Below are 26362 nucleotides of genomic sequence, written 5' to 3'. Positions count from 1 at the left end.
TTGTTTTTGAACGATGTATTGAAGTATTTTATCAAGAGAAATTCATTTACAATTTGCTAACAGCTTTTTTTCTGTAAATTGTATTTTAGATTTCAACCGTGATTTCCTGGACAAATTTTAATTTTCAGCACGTCTAATGAATTATTCCATTAAGTCAAGAAAGTGAAGCAGCAAAAAATTGTAAAATAACGGAAGCACAGTCTGTTGAATGTTTTACACATAATTTTATATAAATGAGAAAAATGGTGCAAAAATAAACGCAAGTATGAGAATTTAACAAAATCCCAAAAAATAGCTTATGCAATTTATTTGGTGATTTATTTTCTAATTCAAATTTTGATATATAATAAATATATTTTACTTAATTACTTTGATTTGTATTAAAAATTAAAAATTTGTTTTTGCAGAAAGTAAAAAATTAAGTTATTTTACTTTCTGGTCTTTTTTACTCTAAATTTCATGAAAATCTCTGGAATGTCAAGTAAATAATATTACATAGAACAAAAAATTTATATCAGCCAGCAAAAAGGTTAAAACAGCCAGACAACGCAATTGGAGCTCACCCTGTTGTGAAGGGCCACTTTGCCTCCGCAACGAGGGCATCGCGATTGAAACTCTAGACGATTTAATCCTTTGAAACCACACACGACTGGAAAGGTTGTAACCATCAAGCAGCGAGCTCGTGTGTATTTAATGCCCACAAATTTTGAGATTTGATGCTCTCTGCGAGTCCAATTCCAAAACAACTCACTCCTCCCAGTCATGCAGTAAAAACAAATGCCCTTAAATAGTTTTATAATAATTGACAAATCATAAAAAATAACAATTTCATGGTTATCAAATATTTAAATTAAAATACCAAATGTTGTCTGGTTTACTGCATACAAGTCCTTTATGTTGTGGTTCCTCCAATATTTATTTTAAACGCGCATATTTGTCAAAAAACATTCATTTTATTTAGAAGCAATATAATGATTTGCCGCAGATAATAATTTATCACGACCCCGTGGGGCAGTAGCTGAAGCATTTTGCACAGCGTGCTCGCATGATGCAGATCAAAGCAGTGGCGAGCACAAAAGGCCGCCGCGTGATTGGAAATCCGATAAAAAAGGCAAATCAACTTTTCACATTCTCATCATCAAACTTGATTGCGAAATTGCAAATACACGATTCGCTCGGCCGGACCGCTAAATTAAAAAGGCAGCTCGCCGTGAAGAATCAGCGATGCATAAGACTAATTCTGCGCGCTTCAGGGAGAGCAGATCCGTTGCTTTAGATGAGGAAAGTTATGCAACCGGGGCGACTCGTCCGCCGATGCAATTTCCCTCTCTTGCAAATCTTTAGCCGATGTTCAAGTAGGGAGAGAGACAAGGGTTCCCGAGCCAAGTTTACGCGGCCAACTTTGGCCCTCGACTCGTGCATCACAGCTATGACCCTCGACGGGGTGCCATTTTACGTCCAAAACCTTAAAATACGGAAAATATATCTCTAAAAAATGTTTATACTTTGAATGCACATATTTTACCCTTCTCCATCGCGTTTGTAAATCAAAATCAAATCATGGTCACATTTATTTCTTAGAGCATATAAAAAGTTTTTTATTTTCAGAAAGTTTTAAAACATAAAATAAAAATATTTGCCATTTTTTATTCTTTTCACAGTAGGTACTGTAGATTGAATATTAATTAATATTAACCAGCCAGAATATTGCAAATGAACGGTGACACGATCTATTGGTGGCTCCAAACTGCACTAATTGGTTTTCATTTTCCCTATAGGCACAAAGTTTTTCTCTTTTGACAAGACCTTAAAACGTACACAAAATAGAATTTAAAAAAGTAGGACATCGATGAAGCCAACAATTGATTTGGAAACTCGGTGCTCGGGGTTTCTATGAAAAATGAATGTATTTTAAACTGAAAAGTTGTATAAAATTTCCATCAAAAATTATGTAATGCAATATTGATTATGATATGAGTAAAATTAACGTTCTATTGTTCTTTAAAATAAGACGGCGGCTTTTTAGAGTGTTTGAAATGTAAAATTAAATTAAATAGCCGATTTTCATAGAAGATTTATTTTATTCTTGCAATTTTCCGCGTGAAGCGAAACGGCATTAAAACTGGAAGCATCCCTCCTACAATTGCAACCTATAAATTTGCACTCAAGACCTAACAGCGGCCATTTTACTGCGTTCTTCATGATAGAGACTTCCCCATAAGAATAAAAATAATTTATAGAGTTTTCATTAAAAAAAATCAGTAAATTTCAACAAAATCAGGAAATCGTGTTTAGGACATTATGATGGCGCCCACTCGAGTCGCTTTTATCGATGTAGCCGCCGACATGCATACTTTTCGGCCATTTTTCTTTGGCCGCGGCTCCATTCTAGTCTGCAGAGAAAGAGAGATGAAATCATCCGCATTGATCAGGGGCATTAGGATGAATTTCCCCGAGGGTATTCTTCCAGCGAATTCCTTTACAAGTGGATAATGGGGTCGAAAACATGATTCAGCCCTCGGCAGGCCCACCCGGCCACCCGGCTGGCCACTTTAATGATGATTCAAGAGCGGCTTCGAGTGGAAAATGGCACGCAGAGGGAGAATTCCATTTCCAAATATAATACAGTGTCCCCTTTATAGTATTTTTTTAATCAGAAAATACGATCCTTGCTCCTTTATTGATACTCTTTTCTGTTCGCGAGTAAAAAAATTATATGAAATGTTGTGTGCGCGGCTGAATAATAAAAAAGTTTATATTGCAGTAATATTTTCCTATTATAAAGTTTGCGTATATAATAAAAAAGCACGTAGCGCGAGATGATGCACTTATTCGGAAGGGGCGCCGCGAGAGACACGCGCTTGCATATCAGATCATCGCGCGATGAGCGCACCTCCGCGCGTTTGAAGTTTGCAAAAAGATGAAATGCTGCATGTTGCTGGGGCTCAAATCAACTAGTCTGCGCTGCCAGACATAATTGAAAGCAAGCAAGCAGCAGCACACGCCAATGAAAGATGGCAACTTTTTTTGCCTGCCTCCTGAGCGCTATGCTATTCTGCTTGCAAAATGAATTACAACCAAGTTTGCTGCAAGCATGAAAAGTGTGTCAGGTTTTTCCTGCTTGAATAAATCACTGCAGTTTATCTCAGCTCAGCGTTTAAACTGATTTTTTCTCTGAGAGAAAACGGTTTAATGAAGCTTTTTAATCAGAAGTAAGTGAAATGGATGCTACAATGTAAAAAATGATTGAAAACATTTGTTGAGACTAATTTTGCTTGAGCTTTAAAATTAATCTTTGACAGTGTCAATTGATTCCTGAGGGTTGAAATTAGGTTAGACAGAGTCGACAATTCGACACGACAGGCTGAAAATAGTCCAGGATGAAACGTAAAAAAAGTTAATTTAAGCGACCTTTGGTTCGTACTGAACAAAAAACTGCCTCAAGAAAACTGAGGCCTTTGTTTACTATTTTTTAATGACTTTTGCAGACCAATTTTGGCATACTTATAAAATAATGTATTTCATCTTGATAATAAAAAATTGAGATGTTGATGGGAACTAAAATTTTCCATTTTAATAATTAATACAAAAAGATTTCTCTCTTCTTAATTGAATTGCTCTTTTGATGACTGTGCTATTTTTCTCCATTTTGCAAATGGATATTGTGGCGAATCAAGCTAAAAGAGTCCGAGACCCACAAAAAAAAATTCTGCAAAAGCAGCAGCTTTTTGTCATTCAGCTCGGACGTCGACTTGCCGACACAAAAAGGCACTTTTTTACGGCTCCACCCCCTTTCCGAAAGAAGTCGCTGATTTTCTTTCTACGGAACTGCGCGTTCTGATGTTATCATATGGAAAAGCCGACAGTCTGGTTCCAGGGCACGTGGCCGGCGATCAAACAAACTTCTTTGTGTGCGACTTTGCAGCAAGTTGCCGTGTGCCGCGTGCGCGGTGGTCTGTCGTCGTTAGCTAAATCCTCGCCTCTTGTTTTCCCGCACAAACTAAATTTGGCAAACTTTGCTTTGGCTCTGCTGCCACGGACAGGCACAAGTTCGCAGCAAGCACGGTAGGCCGGCTTTTTATTTTAATTTCGCGGCCTAAAATGCATGGCGAGCCGGGGCATAAATTATTCTGTCTGCGCGCCGAGCAAGAGCTGAGAAAAAGAAAGAAAATAACACAGAGGGGACAAAAAGGCAAGCTCGTCGCCAAAACTTCCTGCTAAGACTGCCACGCCTAATCTTACCTTGAATTGTTTATAATTTCCGGGACATCGCAGAAACTATAAAATATTCACATGAACTTTGCAGGATTAAATAGAGCAGCTTCGAACATTCCGTTTGTAAGGAGCAGTTTTCGCTTGGGAAACTTCTTAAAAACTCACTCGGTCTGGCAACCCTATTTGTGGCAGTATAGTGTGTTTGTGTCGTTGGACGGCGTTTTATTAGAAAAAGTGCACCATCGTGGAAGCACTAGAGGCAGCAAACATTCATCTTTATTTTCTTCTCTTTCTCCAACGCGCCCTTTGTGGAGGCACAAACCTACTTCTCTGTATATATGTTGCCTCAAGTGCCGTTTCGGCACTTTGGCTAACTTTTATGGACTAATTTGTGACGACAGCGCAGTACGCCGGCACTAAAAAGCCGCCACAAATACATAAATAAGCGGCAGAACTCCGACACTGACAATGAGATGATTCGATTACAATTAAGTCCTTCTGGATATTCGATATGGTGGCTTATTGTTTGAGATGCAAACTAGACTGGCAAAAAAGCATTTTCAAGAGGCTTCTTGAACAAGCTGATGTTTGTCTGCTTGCGGTGGAGTGTTTTTATTATGTGAGCGCAGTCTCTCGAGTTGGCAGAGAAGCCTCCTGATTTGAAAGTAATAAAGTTGATATCGAATGACATACCCATCGTTTGAAAACTAAAATACCACGCAATAAGTTATAGATGATTGATAATAAGCAGTATGTACAGATTTTTTGCAGCAACAATAATTCAATATTAAAATAAAAATGGTACCCTTTGTTTAGGAAATAACATTTTTATGGCTGTGAAACCAACCCTTGGCAAAAATAATTAATGTTTTTAAGGCATTTAAGTTATTTACACAATATTATTGTGCATTAGGTTAAGGGTTAAGATATTCCGTCAATTTTACAATTTCCTTAGATTTCTAACCAACCAATCAGCTAAGAACAAAAATCAGTTCATCAGGAGTGGTATGTTCTGAAATCAGCAGCCTTAACAATGATGACGTCACAATATAACCGCTTTCTTTGAATCCATAAATATGTCCTTTAAGAAACTAAAAGCTTTCATCCAGCAGTTCATTTTATGCACATCAACATCAACGGTGCAATTTAATTTGCTTAAACCCATTAAAAAGGGTTAATGTGACGTTTCCTCTTCAAATGCTCTCGTTGAAGTCTGTGGAGAATAATAAGCAATGCCGCACCGATCGAACATTATTTATTTTCCCACGGCTGGAAGTTGAACCTCGCGGCGGCGGCTAATCCAATAAAATTCATCCGACTTTTTGCCTCACATGCATCATCGGAATTGACAGCGCTGACCGAGCCATTGTGTGTTCAAGCAGCGATATTCCACGAGAGTTAGAGTATAATATTGCCGGAAACATGTGTTCGAGCACTGCAGCACGAACGAAACGCGCGCGCGGCACATTTATTGCAGCCAGCGGAGGATTATGCAACCGCTGTGGAATTTTGATTCGGCAATGAATATAAAATGCGCGCCGCGGGTTGTAAACGTGTCCAACGACAGCGCAGAGTGAGTGTGTTTTTGTGATGTTTCTACATCACTTGCAGATGCATTATTGAGCGGGTAATTTGAATTTTCAATTGAGCGCCGAGATTTATGGTGCGCGCAGATGATCGCACCCAGTCAATTACGAGAGGCAGCGTGTGGCGGCGGCGGCGGCGCCGCCGCCAAGGCAATCACTCACTCTCGCACGATCAAACGCCTCCTCGCCGCTTAATCAGCCGGGATCTCATTAAAAATTTATTGACCAAGCACATAAAGTAGAAAACGACCGCCACTATAACAACACATCACTGTCGATATTATCATTTTCGACTCGGGAGAAGACGCCAGACTTTCATTATTCGGGGAAAACAACCAATCAAAATGATAATTTTTCGCTGTCATCAATAGGGTTGGGATTTTAAGACGAGATGGACTGTTTTTTTTTTCAGAAAGACCCATAATATACAATTAAAGGGCGTTTAGGCCACAGCTAGAATCGCTCAAGATTGTTTAAATCATCCTTAAATTCCTTCACTTTTTTGGTGAAACAGTTTTTTTTTTAAATATTTCAGCCATTTTTGCGGATGTAAACACTAAATAATTGAACAGACAGCAAATTATGTATTAACTCTAAACCACTTATTAGATGTCTCTGTAATTTGATTAAGAATTTTAGCGAATTTTTGTCTACAGAAATTTATGAATTATCTCGCATTTACAGGATCACGTTGGTAATTTTCCCGGATAACAGTCTATTTTGATGAGCTAAACAATATAATTGGAAATTCAATTGAATGTATATATGATATAAAAAGACAGTTCACAAGAAAATATGTGTAACCTCTTTGAGCTAACAATAAGCAGTGGCCAAATTTAGTAAAAGATTATGTAAATTCATCAAATAATACTGTTGAAAAATCTCAACCCTAATAAGTCATCAATCAGCAGTCAGCTTCGTTCGAGAGACAATGATGATATGATAAGAGGCTGCCACTATTTTCTAGACGCATTCAATTGAAAATGAAGATATTTACCGTGAAGAGGGTTGAGAGACGGCCCCAGGCAACGCACGCTGCCGCCTCAAAGGTCCCCCTCGTTTTGCCAGACCGTTTAATCGGATGCAAATTCCGCTGCACACGCAGGGGGAACGAGACATTTATGACACCGTCTTGCTCGCAAATGAAATGCGTATATTATTGCGTTTGTCTCTTTTCAATCAGGAGAGAGAGAGAGAGAGAGAGAGAGAGAGAGAGAGAGAGAGAGAGAGAGAGAGAGAGAGAGAGAGAGAGAGAGAGAGAGAGAGAGAGAGAGAGAGAGAGAGAGAGAGAGAAAGGGGATTCTTATGAAGTGTTAATTTAAACATTTGAAGAAAAATTTTGCATTTAATAAAAATGTGTTTTAATAATATATGAACTTGAATTTGATTTATTTTTTTAATTAAAAATGAATTATTTAGTATGCAACATTATTTATATTAATTTAAAACAATATTGAAGGTCTAACGAAGTTAAAATTTACTGTTTGTTGAAGTTTTATAAACAGGAATTAATTTGTTCGAAAATCAGTTTAAAAAAATAAATATTTCAAATCGAAACAAATTTTATTTCTTTAATCCACAATATTTTCAGTCTGAATATTGATATCGCTTAGATAAACAGTTAGTTTGTAATTGATTAATCATAAAACTATAAATTACGGAAAATTAAAATTTGATATCAAATTAAAATCAGTTTCAAAGCCTCCTATAACGTTTGGGAAATTTTGTGTGTGGTTCGTCCTCAAAATTGGATTCCTGTCAGTTTTTACAGGCAGGTTTTGAATCGTGATTTTATCGTTTTAGACGTTCTCAAAAGACCCCACTTAAATCTGTCATAAATTTTCCGCCGTTCATTCGATTTATTCTTACTCCGGAGATATATTTCTCATAAAAAACTGGACGTCTTAGGATGAGAAACGTTGTGCAAATTGAAAATATATCCCGGCGCGCAGGTCATGCTGGTGTACGGACGAATTATCTCTCCACTCGTCGTCGGACAAATAGTGCAATTTTTTGGTTTGCAGCGAGTAGAGTGAGCGAGTGTATGTACTTGCGGACAAATATATCAGCGGAACGGCGGCGGCAGAGTGCATTAATCTTGCCGGAGAAAGAAGCACACACAATAGTACCTTGTCGCACAGAGCGCAAACGGCGGGCGAGTACTTTCGTGATAAATCATCTTACTTACTCCGCCAATATGGCGAGCAAACACATAGAGCAGTGTGTCAGAGCTGATTACGAGCGGCATTATTGCGCTTGCAGCAGCGCGCCAACCGGCTGCAGTATGTGAGTAGTGCAAAAAACGGAGAGCTGCAGTCTACTGCTGCTGCTGCTGCACTTATTCAGTCGCCGGGAAAAACGCTCGTATTTTATCGACTGCAAGATAAATACGCCGCGTGACACACGTCGTGAAATGTATTTTCGCAGATCTCGCTGCTCGCGCGTGATAAACGGCGCAAAAAGTGCGGATTAGCGTTGAAAAATCGCCTCCCAACGATGCTTTGTTTGATTCAAAACCGTGACGTAGACAAAAATTATTTGATTATATCTGCTGCTGCAGAATTATTGGAAATAATCTGGATTTGCGCAGGAAAGTGTAATCATTCGATTGTGAGCCAGTGAAAGCAGATTAAATAAAGGCTCGTCTTTTTTTAAATCGTCAAATATTATATTTTACATATATAGAGGAAAGTGGCATTTTTAATAGCTTCACAATCTGACACACAAAACATTTTTAACGTAGCAACAATCCATGATGTTAAAGTGGATAAATTTGCTGCAAAACGTTTGAAAAATATGTTACAATTTTATTTAAAATTCCCAGCAAGTTGGGAAAGCTTTAAATATTTGAAAATCAGGAAATGATTTTAAAAAAATCAAAGTTTTTTCCAGTTTAAGGTGCCATTTCGTGAAAACACCTCTTTTAAATTGTGAAGAAGTTCACAATTGTCATGGGACAACTTCTATTCCTATTTTCAAAATTAAAAAGCCTGTGCTCATTTACCAAGTTTAATTTACAAATCAAAACTAACGATTTTTGACCTATTGTACATCAAATTTGGCATCAGTTCAATCGCGCTTATCAGGAGAAGTCCAACGCAAAGTTTTCTTTTGAAATTTCATCACCAGAAGATGAGCTACTGATTGTGAGGACTCAAATATTAACAAAATATATAAATGTGCGTGTTATTTAACAAAGGGGTGGCTTAGACTTTGTTACATTTGGTCTTTGGAGCTTGCCTCAAGTGCCTCATGAATAGGTGGGTGTTTTTTAAGAATTGTATGGAATTTATATGATTTTAGATGTGACATTATTGCATTGTTTGTATTTGATTGTAATTGTAACTCATGATTAGGACGTACTTGATGACGTCGAAACTGGTCGAGAAATAAAGAAGACGAATTTCTCTTTAATTGACAACGAGGATGAAGCCTGGTTTTAATTATATTCAACATGAAAACAACCTCGAGTGGTCGCACTTTTCAAATATTAACAAAATAATTCCGTTAACCAATAAAATATATGAAAATTGATTCGACATATTTTAATAACACTGTATTAAATTTTACAAGATGGTCTCAAAGTTGATAATATAAATTGGTTAACTTATTTGCTAGTTATACTGTAAACCGTTGCATTTAATTAAGACAGTATTTAAAAAAATAAATGTTAAGCAAATAAAAATTAAACAAAAAACATTGCGACATTTTTAAAATATAAAATGGTTTTAAAACGTAAAAACAAAATAATGGTGGGTGAAATAATTAATTACCTCAAATAAATAAGCAAGTTAAATCATTTGCTGTTAAAGAAACTTTATTCAAATTCAAAGCTTTAAAGAGTGCGTCCAATTTAAAACGACATTTATTCAGGTGAAATGCGAAACGCGCTTCGAAAACGCGCGACGTAGGGCGGAAAATTTGATTTCTGCCAATTTCCTTTGCTCTGCCGTTGTTCTTCCCAGCGACAAAACATGCGAGTAACGTGATCTCATTTTGCATAAACAGATCACATCATGCTACTTACGCCGAAATGCGTTTTGCTCAATATTGAACTGCTGTTATGACACCGATATCGGGTTTCGATTAGGGAAAACTGAGAAACTCCCTGAGCGGGCATTAGAAATTGATTACGTAACGGTCGCAGCGGTGCGCCGGTCGAAATAGGTTAACGAGCCGAAATTAGCAAACATGTACACGCCAATCACCCGGAAATCGGAGCGGTATATGCACCAGGAATCAGGTCACACATTATATAGCTCTCGTGCACCGGTCGCGCGCTGCAGTATCTGCCAGCTAATTAAGCCCTTTGTGCCAATCAAAAACAGAGCGGCGGATATTTGCATCGTAGGGTTGCCACAATTTCAACCTGTGCTTAAAGAAGTCAAAGGATTATTATAGAGAGAGATAAGAGGAGTGAACGGGTTTGAAAACATCAAATTGTGTTTGGTAAATTTATAGGAATTTTTAATAATCTTTTGTACACTTTGAATTTAGTGGGATACATTTACTCTTTTTTTAAGACAGAAAAAAGTGATTTTACTCCACTTCTTTCTTCAAGAGGATTGATATTGCAAAACCCTGGAAAATGCTTGTTGCCAGTGCATGAACTCATCCCTTAGGATTCAGTTGGAGCCAAAATTGAAGTAACAGTAGCACTGCAATTTATTTTAGAAAAGTGGCTGCAATGTTAGCATGCTTTTCAAATGGAGAGGGCTGTCCCGGCTGTCTCCATATTTGAAATCCTATTTTATTTCACAACAAAGAGTTTCCCTAAAAGGTTTCATACGCTGTTGGGCAAGAGAAATCGAAATCTGCCAAGAAATTGTGGTCAAGCGCAGTAAATTTGGAAAAAATTTGATAAATTTTACTGTTGCAAGTGTTTTTTTTTTGCAATTGCAAATTGTAGAAAAAAAAAATTGTTATCGATCAACTGCTTATTGCATCCAGAAATTCAAATAGCTTTCAATTGTCACCCTGCGTCGATCCTCGCTTTAATATTTTTTGCTACACATACTGTTGCACTAAGTGCACAAGACTAATTTTCTTCAACAATTAATTATCTTCTGCAGGGTGGCAACCCTATGCTGCATCGGCATCGAATCAAACAAGTGCACCACATTGCAAATACAAAAGGCGCGCAAATACACGGTCATGTGTGTGCATTAAGAGTGTGCATACACGCGTTTGAACTCGATCAGCCGGCTGGCTTTCCCCGGCGGCAGTGGCGGTGGCGAGCAACACGCTGTACACACACACAATCAAGCTGAGTGCGCCGCTGATGCAATTTGCTATGGCTCCGATTTGAATCCATCTGCCTCGGACGGCCGTCGGTAAACACTCACTCATACACAAAACAAGCCAAAGGAGAATTAGCAGCAGTTCGTGATCTCTCGCAGACCGCAAACGCCACGATGCCAAATTGGATCCTCCATCGAGCTAGACGAAAAGCCCGGTGGATATTCGTGAGCTGCGGTCAACCCTCTCAGCAGGGGCTACTTTTTATTACTAGAACACGCTCCGCAGCTTCGAAAAGGAAACGATGGAAATTGGTAATACGATGCTGGCCTTATTGCCACTCGAGTTGTTGGAAGGCTGAAGCCAAACCAATAATTATCGTTCCTTGAGAACGACCTGTTTTAATCTGTTGGTTTATAGAACTTGTAATTTGTGCACAGCGTTTTCTCAAAATGAAATTAATTTGTACAGCTTCACGTAGTTGTTGGTTCAAAACAATAACTATTTCAAAAATATTAATAAATTCTTTGATTTATGATCAATCGAATATTTTTAAAGAGAATTGATCCTGCAAATCCCTATGAAATTATTGCTGCAAAACTCACGAGCTAATTTCTAAAGACTCCTATAATTACAAATTGGCCTTTACGTATAGCAACGTAAATATTTGAAAAAATGGCTGCGTTTAGCATGCTTCTCAGATGGTGATGGCTGTCTTTCTATTTAAAATCTTATTTATTTCCCGAAAAAATTGTCACACACTGTTGAAGAGGAATTGAAATATCTACCTAGAAAATATGTCAAGCACAGTAAATTTAGGAGAAATTTTGTAAAATTTGTAGCAATGTCCTCTTTTGACAGTCGCACTTCGTAGAAAAAATTGTTTGAACAAAACTACAACCTGCAAACTTTCAACGTTGCTTAAAAAAATAAAAATCTATTGGGCTAAGCATAATTTTTAGGTGTGCATATAATTTCTTGGTTCGTACCAGTGCTTAATAGATATGTTTGAACTTTTTTGGTTTTCTCTATATGAAATGACTTCTAACATTGGTTTGATGTGCTCCTGAGATACGATAGATTGCAAGTAATTTTTAGTTTAATTTATTACTATAAAAAAGCAAAATAAAACTTTAACATTGAAGTGTAAGATTCTAGTTGCCGAGTTAATTACATGCAAAAATATTAAATCATATTTTTTTAATTAATAAAGGTTTTTCATTTTTTATCTAACACATTAATTTCATGTTTAAATTACATAAAATAATAAAATCTGTTTTAAAATAGCTTGCATTCTAATATAATTTTTTAAAATAAAAATCTACTACCGTATGTTTAGTGTAATATTTATCAAAAGAAAATCCTCTTCTGAGTACTTAATGGTAATGTAACTCACAGTTTATAACAATTTATTTATAAATAAATTAATAGATAAATAGTTTGTGAGTTTGGCAGCAACTATTTTATAAATATATTGTTGGCAAAGCTCAAATTGAGATGTTTTTTTCCTTCCTAATGAACTAGAACTTGAGATTATACCCATCCTTTGAGTGATTAGAGCACTTAAACTGAGTCTATTGGCACGTGCGCGTAGCATAATTACTCACAATCAGCTTGCGCAGCAATTAAACAGGTGAGCAGACAGTTGCGGGGTTCTTTCTTGCCCTAGAATGCCAAAGCTTGCAGCAGTTGACGTTTTTAATTAAAGCTACAGTCGCTTTCACTCGGCGCGGCTTTAATCAAAAGCATTTCCAATTAGTTATTAATTTGCAGCAGAGCTAGGCTGTTGCCATCCGTTTTCGCGTGGCGCGCAAAGTGGAGTGAGCAGAGCACAAGTGGCAGCTGCATATATGTATGTGCTTCTTTTTGCGCTCTAAAGAGAGGCTGTTAATTAACCTAGGGATGCGAAGCAGGACGCGCAGCAGGCCGTCAAGTTTTAATTAGAACGACTCGCAATTACAGCACACTAAGTTACATTTTCAGTTTTGCCGCCATCGCCGTGCGCAACTTGAGGGACAATTTCCTTTTTGCCTGCATGCGACGTCTTGCGCTATGCAAGTGTAACTCTAATGGATGTTATTGCAGCTTCCAGATAGATAACCGTTTTTCTTGTTTAGCCAGGTTAGTTGCAGCACTGGAATTAGCACGCCATCTTGGCGGAAAATTACAAGGAAAACGATTGAGATTCTACATCTCAAAACATTTAGAGAAATTGGAATGATTTTTCATTAAATAAATTATTTTTACCATTTCGACGGTGAAGAACAAATTTTTTTCTTACCATCAGAAAGATTTTATGTGAAAAACACGATGTGAATTGGCATCCAATGAGCCGAGAGAATAAAACAGCCGATCGACAGAATTCGCCCAGTCAAAATAATATCAATTTGCGTCTGTGTGCCCGTCGGCTCGGATTTATTAAGCGCACTCAGGAGGAGCGTTTTAGGACTCGAGTGGACGCAGAACGAGAACTGGCCCAGTCGGCCGGCCGCGCGCGTCACGCTTAATAAAATACGAGTCTAGCTGTGGAAAGGGCCGCCGCGGGCCTATTTTATTTGCGCAATCTCGGCCTTTTCGCACCCGATGCTGCGGCTCAGAATTTGTTTGTTTCAGGGAAACAAACAAAAGGGATCAGCCGCACACTGCATTTGTATTCAGAGCGGAAGGGAAAGAGACGCGTCGGGGCCGATCTACATTTAAGGAAGTAAAAGGCCGGTCCAAACTGATGCTGCACCCGTGGTTTTCTAGCACATTTCACATTTCCCTGCAGCTTTCGAAGGGGGAGGCGTCGTAAATTCATTTGTTACAAATTGGAGCATGCACAACATTTATTTTCGATAGCTGGATGAAGAACCTAATTCAGAGGCTCCCAATTTCTATAGGGGGACGTTTTATTTCATATTTTTACTGTTAGATACATTTTTTTGTTTTTTGTCAAAAGAACAATTTTTTGCGTATTTATTCCATCAGGGTCTGGGTTCACGCGACTTGCAGATAAGGCGTCTGGTAGAGTACGGCGGGAAAGTTACAAACAACATATAATGAAATTGGCTTGAAAAACATGAAAATACCTTCAGGCTAATTAATATTTTTGTTGTTATTCCTTAAGTATCAGCTGATTACCCCTAATCGGCCATTAGATGGAACATCAGGCTAATCGAAATGTAACAAAATACGAGGAAATGAAATTATTAGGTTGACTCGGCGGGAACCAACACAGATCGCAATCCGGTCCCTGTTGTTTTTTCCGTTTTTTCCGCTATTTTTTTTGCACGCACAGGGAACTTCATACTCAGTTTTAACTGGCGCAAAATGTACTTTTTACGAGTCCAATCCAGAAAATGTAGAAAAATTATATTTCTGAATTTTTTTACGCCCAAAAACAGTATAGTGCATATTTTGCAACGCGAAAATTTGTCAATCCTGTTCTCTAGATTTAATTTTCCTCCGACTGGAAACATCGCCCTTTAATTGCGGTCGAAATTCTAGTTTGAAGTGTCTGATAAGCCAACCAATTTCAGCCTAAAATTCCAAGCAAAGCCTCCGATTCCACATATTCAGCCGGCAGCTCGAGGAATTGTTGTGCCGACACGAGACCCAAATCATCATCTGGCCGTTCAGAGTGAGTCGTGTCCGTCCGCGCTTTGATGCGTGTTGGCGCCAAAGTCTCGCTTTTGCCCAGAGCAAACCACACGCGGCCGGCACAGACCGGGCTCGACCGAGCGGAGCCAATTTTTTTTCGCCCTCTCGGCGCAGCCCTTGTAAATCTTGCGAGCAGGGGATTTGCAATTCACGCTCGCTTCCTTGTTTTCACGCAATCCCCGCGCTCGTTGCTTTTTGTTAAGTCAAGAGGCTGGAAAATCGACTCGCACTCGGCCTAATTTACTGCTGCCACCGCGGACAACAAACGGCGCGGCTTTACAGCCGCACGCGTCTCGTCGTTGAACTTTGTCTCTTTTACGCCGGCAGCGACAAATTTTCGGTCTCACTTCATTACCATACGCGCACGAAATTAGTAAACTTCCCAGCAGCATCGATTTGTTTTATAAAAAAACTGTTTTTACAACTCTCTCCTGGTCTCGTTATTACACGCGGAGAGAACATAAACGGGCAAAACTTGGTGATTTATGCTGCACAAATCTCAAATGCGTAACTCTCGCTTGGCTCCAGCAGGACCATTCCATTTTCCGCCGAATTTACTGCGTGTCTGCTAAGTTTAAATTTCCCTCGCCGAAACGAATCACTTTTTCCATGTCCAGAACTATGCTCGTGCTGGGCTTACAAATTTCCGAAAAGAAAAAATTTATGAGTTTGTTTCAGTTTAAAATTTTTAATGAACTATTGCTGAAAAATATGTGATTGTTCTATTTTAGCATAAAATATAGTGTCACTTCTGTGGTCAAAAAGTTAAATAAAATATTTGAAAAGAAATAGAAAAAGAAAATTTTGAAGCCAAAAGAGTTTCAAATTCAATCGTAGTTCATAAAATTCCCTTAATAATGCACACATAAAAATGGTTACGCCTTCTTACACTTAATAAAAACATAAAAAACGCCATTTTTTTCTATTTGCCGAAAAAAATGAGAATTTAATAAATTTGATCGGAGTAGCAATCTGTTCCATTATTAATGTCATTTCTGCTTCTGAATTTCAAAAAATCTATAGACATAAACAGGCAAGAGCTCTGTTAAATTTCCGAGTAAATCGCATCTAAAGTTTGATTGCCAATTAATCGTTGAGCATTGTCTCCCTATAAAAAATCGTGATTCTTTTCACCAGAAGGTAAATAAAACTAGAAATACACTAACAATTGGATAGATAGTAACAAAGAGGTCGAAATCAAGTGAAAAATCGTACACCTAACATTTAAAAATAAATTAATTTTACAAAATTTTAAAACATTTATTCATAGTTTTATTGCCAAATTTTCTTACGCACAATATGATCCACATTTCAAAAAATTTAGGATGAACAATCAGGCATAAAAATTAACTCTAACTCATACTAAAAAACGATAAAGAAATAATCATTCCTACCGCTCATATAAAAATGTGTTGATTTTACTAAAAAACCCTTCTCCATATTATCGTTCATGCTTCATTTTCAATTTTGAAAATCAAAAGAAAGGTTTCCAAGATTCTCCAGATTAATTAAATTATGCTTTTTCACTTAATTTTTCCTTTTTTAAGGCTCAAATCTTTACACAGTATCATTTCCAACCGAAACTGCATCTCAAAACGAACAGGCAGGGGAAAAAAGCTTTTTTATTCGTCCCCTATCGAAAAAAAATCAGTCCCACTGGCATTATGCTGGCTCGTTTTCCCATTTCGCGAGTCAGATCGAATTCAGTTAATGGGTTTTCCTTAACTAAGAAAGTCGGATTGCTTTCAACGATGACACAGCTCCCTGGGAATCCATCTGCCTTGAAAGCTGAGAGCGAACAGGCGGAGTGAACGGTTATTCAAAAGAAGAACTCTAGCGATCTATCTAAAGATTCCGTGAAAAAGAGAGAGAGGGAGACGCGAGTGAGTGGAAAGTAGCAGTTAGTTTGGCCGGCTGACCTGTAATTAAGGAAAAGTCCGGGCTAATGGCTCTTTTTCACTTTCCACCCTTTCCGAGAATGTAAAAAAGACGAAAACTGACAGACAGTCGGAAAATGATCCACTATGACTCCCGGTGAAACGCGTCTAAACGATGAAATAAAGGAGGAAAATGAGATACTTTTGGGATTTTTTCCACCGAAATTGTTCAGTCCCGCAGATGATAAAGGTGTTGTAAATTTTCACCAAAATTGTAAAAAGAACTGTATGATTTGCTTCGGAATTCATTTTTTTCTCAAATTGGAATTTTTTGTCTGACACACGATACTTGTTCATATTTCATTGCTTCGTATTTACTTGTTCCATTTGAAATAACAGTTAATTTGTCTTAAAATTCAAAATTCATCTTTAGATTACTAAAATTCTTCCAGAGTATTTCCGTAAATATTTTCTTTGGAGTCCGAAAATTCGAACCCTTTTTAAATTTAAAGAACCATTTTAGTACAGATAAATAATTACAAATTCTATAGATTTAATCCAGACTAAGAATAATCTTTTAATTCTATTTTGGCATACCATGAAATAAACCTCAAAAGTTTTAATTCAAACAGACCTTTTGCTCTCCACAACTTACTTTATGGTCTATAAACCTTACGTATTATCTTCAATGCTTAATTTTTGGGTAAAAAACACGTAAGTAATGGCGAAAACTAACAGCCTGTCGTAAAATAATCCACTAACTCCCCATTAAGGGCGTAAAAACTATAAAACAAATGAAAAATTGCGTTGCTTTCGGGATTTAAAAAATGTGACTTTAACTTACAAAATCATACTCAAACCCTGTATTATAGGAATAGAGAAGAAACAAATTTTTTATTAACAGCAACTCTTAATAAATCAAAAACTAAACTTAAAAAAAATTTGAGAAAAAAATATTTGTTGTACCGAAACGATAGCAGAATTTAGTTTTTAAAAAATGCCCTAATTTCTGATAAAGTTTATTTGCTTTATTATTTTTTTATGAATATTCCTATGATGCTCTAGTGGTAAATATATCTAATATGACTTTGTGACAAGACATAAAAATTGATTGAAATTGAAGGTTTATTTTCTGTTTGACCACACGTTTAAAAAGTCTTAACAAATTGATTGTGGAAATTCCCTTACTAAATTAATCTTTTAGAATTTCTTAGTATAAACGTTATTTCTAGGTTCAACGCCTGATCGAGTTTTGTCTAGATTTCTGTCTTTTGAAGGCGAAAATCCCCAACTTCCCTGCCCAAGTCCGATAATCCACAATCTCCGCAGAAAAATTTAATAACGCACGAAGAGGAACGGATAAAAATAGAAGAGAGTAATAATCTACCTGTTTTGTGTTTGTAATCCAAAAAGCGTGTCACGAAAATCCTTTCTCACGAGCGGGCCGATGTCATTTTATTAAAATTACTCTCGGCGGTCACTGTCACTGTCTCGTTGCGGTTTCTTGCCCGCTTTTCCGGGCGGCGGCACTCTCGCACTTTGCTTTTTCCACCACAAAAACCACGAGCGAAATGGTCTGCAGCACTCAGAGAGAGAATGAGAGACAGAGAGAGAGGCAGAGAGAGGCAGAGGGTCTGTCGGTGGGTCGCACAGGGACGCTCGCTCGCTGGCAGCCGGAACGCTACTGAGCCTCGTTCGCCCCTCTGCCGCCGTCGGAGCAGCCGAGCGCCGTCGCGGCCCTTCTGCCGCAATCTCCCTGCCCTGCCGCCGCTGCAGCTCCGCCGAGCGTCCTCCGCCGCCCAGATGTCACTACCTGACGCGATCACTCTCGCTCCCACGACTCTTTGCTCTCGCTTAATCCGCGATTTTTAATTGGAAACTGTAATTTAAATTCAAGAAAATGATGGGGGTATTAAGCACGAAGGGGTTTAATTAATGTTTAACTCCATGATTGTTTAAAAAATGTTTTTCCATGAATTTGTAAAATTGATAGAAAAAATTATGGAAACGAGACCCGATCGTGATTACCAGATTTGTTTTAAGGGCATAAAAGACGTGTTCGCTTTTTTGGGAATGAATTTGCACTACTTTTCCGGTGAAATGAAATGTTTGGAAATTTTTAATTTTCAATATCTCAAGCTTTTTGCGGAGAGACAGCAAAAAGATTTTGATTTCAGGGATATATAGTCACAAACTTTACTGTTGACACCAAATTCTTCTAAAATGCATAAATTCCTCAGAAAATGGAGAACACAATTAATTTTATGCTTCTGTTTTTTATTAAACAAGAATAAATAATTAAACCAAAATGCACAAACTTAACAGTATAATTTTATTTTTAATGTAACTTACAATTTTTCAATTTTGTGGAAATTTGAATTATTTAATTTACGTTAAAACTGTATATTTTATCCATTGTTAAGTAATTTATTCAAAACCTTTTAACTAATATAAATTCCATTCGATATAATATAATTATTAATTTCTAATTTATTGTGGTTTTTGTAATATATTCTTCGCTGCACGATTTATCATTCACATACTATAGTGCTATCATTCCTATCGCATCATCTGTAGCCCTGAACAATACATATTTATAATTATTTCATTAACAAGCAAAAATACGTGAACAAATGTATTAATGATTACAATATATAGATGGCAAAAAATGTAGCGCTTCCTACGTGTTAGCTATGAATTATGTATAATTATGGTGAAAATTTTTCTTTCTAATTGAATCCAAATATATCATAAAATTAATTTAATCTACAATACATACGAGCGGTTTTCCGAGACAAACATTTCATTTGAAAAAAAAAACGTTTGAAAATATTTTTTATCTTATCAAAACGTAAAATGTATCAAAGGTTAACAGAAAACCGTGAAACTGTTGTTTAAAACGTATTTGCTTTTGTAAATGAATTTAAATGTATTGAACCGTCCAACATTTGCTAACAATTTTGTAGAAATAAGGTTGCCTTTTTATTAAAAACATATAGATTTTCAATCAAAAAATCCGAATAAACAGTTTTTTGTAAACAAATGCACTATTAATGATATCTTAGAATATTTTTCCCTTCAAAAAATAATCTAACGAATAATGACTTCGCATAAGGAGCAAAATAAAACGTGTATTTCAAGAGACCAAAAACTTCTCGAAATAATAGCCAACTATTTTAGACCATTTTCAAATCTCTAATTCTTGCGAATGAACAGATATGAGAACATTACTTCATAAATTAAACTAATTTCAAGCAGGCAACAAGAATAAGAAATCTCCGCTGTTTCTCAGTGCACCCCAGCTTATTGCATTCAAGTAGAGTGATTGAGCTGGAGATAGGACGTTGATGGGGTTGGAATGTAGAACGAGTATTCCTAATTTACTCCCTTCACTGCTCCTATTCGTTGATATTACGTTCAGAACAGTGGGTCTGCTTTCAATTGCTTTTACAGTTGTGTGTTGCGATGGCAAATTTAACAAATGGTATGCAGCATCCCGACAAAACGGCTCAGTAAGTCGCATACCTTTCATCTGGAAAGCATAAGTCATCGTTTCATCAATTGGAGTTGCTAATAATATGTTTTTCTCGGAATGGGCGGAAGGGAAGAAAGGCCGGGATTATGCCAGTTTCGCGAAATGTGTACACTGCTTGAGCAATTTAATGGTTGGTTTAATTTCCTCTTCACGATACTGATTCAATGGTGCATTGCATTTAAGCCCCTTTTGTAGATAGAAAAAAAAGGTAAAAAGAGCACTACACCTTTTCCCTTATCCTTTGAACCTAGCATAAAGTTGGCTTAAAAATACACGTACATTGTAATACATTTTACAATAAATTAATTAAAGAAAAATATTCATCACGTAATTTCCAATGCTTAGATTTATTGATTCTTACCATAATTTAAAAACATTTTCTGCAAATCTAGTTGAAAAGTGACATTTAAATTGTTACGCAAATTTTATTTCTTGGTAGATGCCAATGAAGGCAATTAAGCTTGCGAGGTTGACAAATTGTCAAGAAAAATCTGCCACTTCCTCTGTGTGTTAGCCAGAGCAGTTTATTTTTCCAAAAATAGACGTGGAAGGTTTTCCTTATTTTTTGTCCTAGTTGAAAGTTTAAAGAGGGTTGGTACTGCAAAGTCTTGGAAACACCCTGTTACCAATGCATAAACTCATCCCTTTAGGATTAAGTTAAAGCCAAAATCGAACTAAAGAAGCTGTGTACATTTTTTAGAAAAGGGCTGCAATGTTAGCATGCTTTTAAAATGGGGAGAACTGTCTCCTTACTTAAAATCTGATTGTATGTGTCATCAACGAGTTTCCCTAAAAGGTTTCATACGCTGTTTTGGAGAGATCTCGACGAGAGAAATCGAAAACTGCCATGAAAATGTGGCCAAACACTGTAAAATTTGTGGAGACAATTTGAATTTTCACTGTAGCAAAGTCCTTTTTTGATCATTTCAAATTGTTGTATCGATCGACTGCATATTGCATTCATCAATTCAAATAATTTTGAACTGTCGCCCTGGATCACCCTGGATTGATCCACTTTAAAAATAAAAATACGATTCATCGATCCCACAAAGAATCTATTTCTAAAGACAAGAACAATTTTATTCCATTGTTGTTTGAGAAATATTCGAATGTTGCTTTGAAGGAGGAAATTCGCTCTATTTTTTGCCATTACCGTGTCGACAAGCAGCCGTAACATGAATGGCACATTCCGCAAAAATGGCGAAATTGAGACAGACGCAAAAAACGGGCGGAAGACAAGCAAGCATTCATATTTTTCTGACCTCTTTACTTTGGCATTTTATTGGGCTTGAACGTCTTGTTCGTACAAGAAGAGCAACAATGCGTGGCTGAACCCGCAGAAGATGCCTTCATGCCGTCGTAGTCGTGAAAAGGAAACTCTTGTAATGGTCGTGGAAAACAATTTCTTGTACGCCATTCCTTTTCTTCTCTCTCTTCTCGTCCGAGGTAGTATTACATGCAGTACACGCGGTGTTGAAACGTCTTAAGCACACCGTCTGCGTTATATTATCCCGACCCAGCGAGAAAAAGTGCAAACACGCTAGAGCAGCGCGAAATTAAAAATTGAAATTAGGCCGTGCACCTAGGAAGCCAGCAAGCAAGCGGTGATATTAAATATTTCATCACGAAAAATCCAATATTCTGGCCGAGCGCGTGCAGAGAAAAAAGAAAAAGCAGCAGCAGCAGCCTTGCTTGGAGCAAACCTCGAGACAATAAACCTGCACCGCCCGAGAGCAGTGAGAGCATGTAAAAATAATAATAATAACTCAAGCGAGAGAGAGCAATCGCGTTTTTCATTTTATTCCTCAGCTCAGCAGTAAAATGAGTGTTTAAAGCGGACGTGCAAAGACAAAAGCCGCGCCGGCCCTTTTAATCACAATGGTCAACCGAACGTGTCATTTCTGCCTCTCGAGTGTCGTTGAAAGCTCTTTTCTTTCTTTCTCGCGTCTCTCTGACAGTCGATTTCCAATTAAAAGAAGTGTATCAAGTTCATATCGGCAAGCGTCCAGCTGAGTGGAAGGAATGTGAGGCGATGCCGAGCTCCATGGAGAGTGCTGGATAATTAAATCAGCAAGCTACACACAGATTTACCTTTTCCGTCGAATAGAATTAAAACTCTTATCGTTTGGCATTCCAATTTAATCTTGGAATTAATTAAAAGATATTTTCATTAATAGGCTGCGAAGACAATGGACACGAAGCAATCTAGTAAGTAGTAATTGAAGTGCATAATTTTTATTTTCAAAGTTTCAATTACAATTTTATACAAAATTCATAAATAAAAAGTAGCTTATATTTGCTTACTGATAAAATTTAATTTAAGAAACGTGGTTTAAATAAAATAGTTAATATAAAAAATAATAAAATTGAAATATAAAATAAAAATGTATTGCAATTTAAAATATCTTCAAACAATTTTGTAATAGTTTAAAAATTAATACTTTAAATAAAAACACTTAATGTACATTATTTGTCATTAATGACTAGGTGATTGTAGCAAAGACAAAACAAAATAGAATACGAAAAAGCTAATTTGGGCAGACTTTCATACTTAATTTTGTTTTATTTCAATTTAACCTGGATTTTTTATGTTGAATGACCTAGATGGCAAAAGGTGGTTGGTTAATTTAGATACTAAAAATTCGTAATTAGCTCAACGGGTTGGTTTTCGCACTTTTCCAGCGGCTTCAGAGACAAATATCTGGCGTTTCAATCAAAGACCTTGGCGATGGAGGGAAAATATGGCCACAGTTTGGCCCAAGCTCCTCTATGGAGTTTTTAGGAGCCGGATGTGCTGAGCAGACGTTCTAAAAAAATGCTACTATATTTGAAGAAATGAAGCTATTTTTGGTTCATTGAATATGCAATGTGCTGAACTGGTGTGAGCAGCAGGTTGCATAGATGTCGATATGCCGACTCAAACGTGAAAGTATTAACTTCATCGCACTGTAGATCTTTTAACCATACATTAACACATTAGAAAAATATTAAAACCGAAAATAAATCTACCTTTTTCTAATCTAGAAAAAATCAATTAAAAAACCAACAATTCTAGCTATTTTGTATTCTTGGAAATAGAATGAGTTTGAAATTAAAACCTGTCTCGTTAATAAAGATAAATGTTTCCCAATAATAGTTTTCACTGCACAAACAAACAGTTCTTTATTTCCCAATATAGTTTCCATCTCACCTATGTGTAGCGTACAATAATTATAAAAATTGCAACTGTGTGTGTCGGTCTCCGTCGCCACTCGGCTCTCTGTCTGTCTGTTTTGACGATAACGACGCGGTGCAACAATGGAAACTAGGACGCGAGAGAGAACTAAACACATTTCTCTCGGTGCATATCCACGACGACGCGACGCGACGCAGCAGTAGCATCAGGAAAAAGCGTTATTTTTGATGCGCCGAGCAGCAGCAGCAGCAGCAGCAGCAGCAGCAGCAGCAGCAACGCCCTGATAATTATCTCCGCTGTTAACTTTGCTCCTGACGGCGTCGGCTGCGAAAAGAAGAAATAACCTACTGCGGGGCGTCTGTCCATTCGTCCGTCCGTCCTTCCGTCTGTCGCAGGCACACAGAAGGTTCAATCGAAAGCTGGTGCTGAGAGAGGTTGTGAACTTTTTACCCTCTTTGTTCTGCCCTCATGCCTTTGCAAAAACGGAGATACCCGTTGGGATGTGTATAGTGTTTATTGTTTAAAGGGTTTCATGTATATAGTAGTTGATTTTATTTATTTAAAGGTAATTGATGCTGCAATCCCCAGGAATGTAAAATCCTTTTTGCCAGTGAATAAAATAATCTCTACAGATTAAAGCCAATATTGAACAAGGTAGCGCCGTAAACTTTTGATTAAAGTATTTGGAAAGTTTTAATTGGCGAAGACTGTTTTACTTTTTGAAATCTTATTTTATTTCATAACAATGAGTTTCCACAAAAACGTGTTATGCGCCGTTGGACAGATCTTGACGAGAGAAATCGAAATCTGCCTAGAAAATTATTGCAAAGTGCTGTAAATGTTGGAGATAATGGACAAAATTTGAATCTCCTCATTTGATTATAGCTAATTATGAAACATTTTCAAATATAAACCCATAATTCTGATAATTTTTAATTAATATCTCTAGTAAAGAGTTCCATAAAATGAAATCTTTAAATTTTAATCTATTTCGTACTTCATGATTTCCTTCAGGCTGAAGAACTTTACTTTAAATTTATTCATTATTTTTATTTGGAAAAATGCTAAGATGCATCTTTGACAATTTCGGTTCCAAAAATAAAATAATAACATAATTTATCTCATACTTAGGGAATTCAAATAAATTTTGTTATTTTGCTGATTTTGAGTTACAATGCAAAGCAATAATTTTCATCAGTCTTTGAATTTCAACAGAGTCAATATTCTGATATTAATTCCAATCAGGTTTGCATAGAATTATGTTGTTGTAACTTTAAAAAAATTAAAATAAATTTATTAGAATAAACCAACAAAATTGTACTAGAATTAGAACATATTGAGCACAAAAAATCATCACTCATTATAACTTTTAACTTAAATTAATTACCACGGTGACCTTGTTTATGTATCAGTTATATCAAACATAAAATTGAAAGCATATATTATGTTATGTATATATATTTTTACAATTAAAAATAATAACTGTCACATAATAAAATATACTCTTTATAAAACTTGATAAATTTGTTAAGAACAATTTGAAAAGTGACATTTTAATGAAATTTTACCAAGTAGTGTATAGTCTCGGTCAAAGAAAATAAGGATTGAAACTTGAAACGTTGATAGTTTTCTTTTGTTCAACCCGAGGGCACGACTCGCTGCAATCGAACGCTAGAGACACATTTTCCTTGCGCCCGCCTTCGTGTTTACTTTAACGAGGTGCAGTTCACTGCAGCATCCAGCTGCACTCTTTATCTTTTCGCCGTTCCTTGCGCAATCCGCGCGCACTGCAGGAAGAAGGAAGTGAAAGAAACACACGTCACAACATGCAAAGCGAGATGTTTCCTATTGAGCACGACTCAAGCAACAACCAGGCGAGCACGTTCAAGAGGTCAATTCTACGCGTACAACAATGCGAGCATGGTTTTTCCATTTTTATTCCTCCTCTGGAATCGCTGAAGTGTTAGTGAAGGAGGAAACATCTTCATGAGTGGCACTGCAAATTGAAGAGTATGACCGGTCAGAATTGCAGCAATCAAATAAATTGCGTTGCTGGAAAATGTAGAAGCGAGATTTCTACTTGAACAAGCGATTTATAATCATTTAAACTGCAAATAAAATTTGTTTTAACAATGAATGGAAGCTAAAAATTCCCAGTTTGCGTGCCGCATTAAGTTTATGAGGAAATTGTTGCAAAGATTTCATGCAAATAAAGCAACGAGCACACTGTCTCCTTAAAGAAAGTCTTGATTTATTTCAATAGAAGGAAATTAGGTTCTAAAATGGGTATATAACACTAGAAATATGGACCATACCACAATGTACACAAAAACGGAATTTTAACGATCGTATTATTTTTAAAACAGATTTTGAATTTATTACATAGCATTAAATTTTACCACGGGAAACACTTACAGATTTAAATATCATTTTTTCAATAGAAATTAAACTGCTCTTTTATATAGAATTAAATAAATAAAATAATAAATTGTATTGTAAAATATTTTGTTAGTATAGTTTTTTTTGTGTTTTATAACTTTTAAATGACTTAATCTTAAATTACACTAATTTAAACAAAGATTTTTATATATTTTTATGCAGCCATATCATTGTCATTGCATGGAATAGATAAAAAATATTTGCATGATGCTGTTTGGCTAATGCTAATTAAAAATAAAATTTTTGAATTTGAATACATCGAGGATTGGGGGCATTATACCTATATCAAATAACCAATTATCAAATGCACCAAATTCTGAATTTTGTAATTTTACCTCAATGACTGGGATAGTTAAGATTTTAGTCTCCTTTTTCAATGGAGGCAAGTCAAAGATAAATTGAGTCTAATGTGTTATGTCAACCATTTTATCACCAAACGTTATCTTCTGATTAATTGTTCGTACCTATTAGTCGTTATTGAGTGATACGTAGGTTAAACTAACCATATGCATAGTATGTGATTTAAAATATGACTGAAAATGAGTAGTAAATTTGTTATCCCATTGTTGAGCGCATGCTTTACGTGCACTTGGAATTTGAGAATCTGAGCAAAACTTGGGTTGATTTGCGCCTAGAACTGGGAGTTGAGTCTCTT

General features: G+C 36.6%; 1 protein-coding gene across 1 annotated transcript in view; it reads right to left on the bottom strand.

Moving 5' to 3' along the window:
* kek6 (kekkon 6) overlaps positions 1 to 18296 on the bottom strand; it is a 67787-nt gene extending 49491 nt beyond the window's left edge. The window contains exon 1 of the mRNA XM_065496855.1: positions 17946 to 18296. The gene's annotated coding sequence lies outside the window, so the exon portion shown is untranslated. The remainder of the gene's footprint in view (positions 1 to 17945) is intronic.
* Between the last annotated feature and the right edge of the window lie 8066 nt (positions 18297 to 26362).

The sequence above is a fragment of the Cloeon dipterum genome, chromosome 1, assembly GCF_949628265.1.
Source record: "Cloeon dipterum chromosome 1, ieCloDipt1.1, whole genome shotgun sequence".
In the NCBI taxonomy this organism is placed as follows: Eukaryota; Metazoa; Arthropoda; class Insecta; order Ephemeroptera; family Baetidae; genus Cloeon; species Cloeon dipterum.
This window is presented reverse-complemented; position numbering and strand designations above follow the sequence as displayed.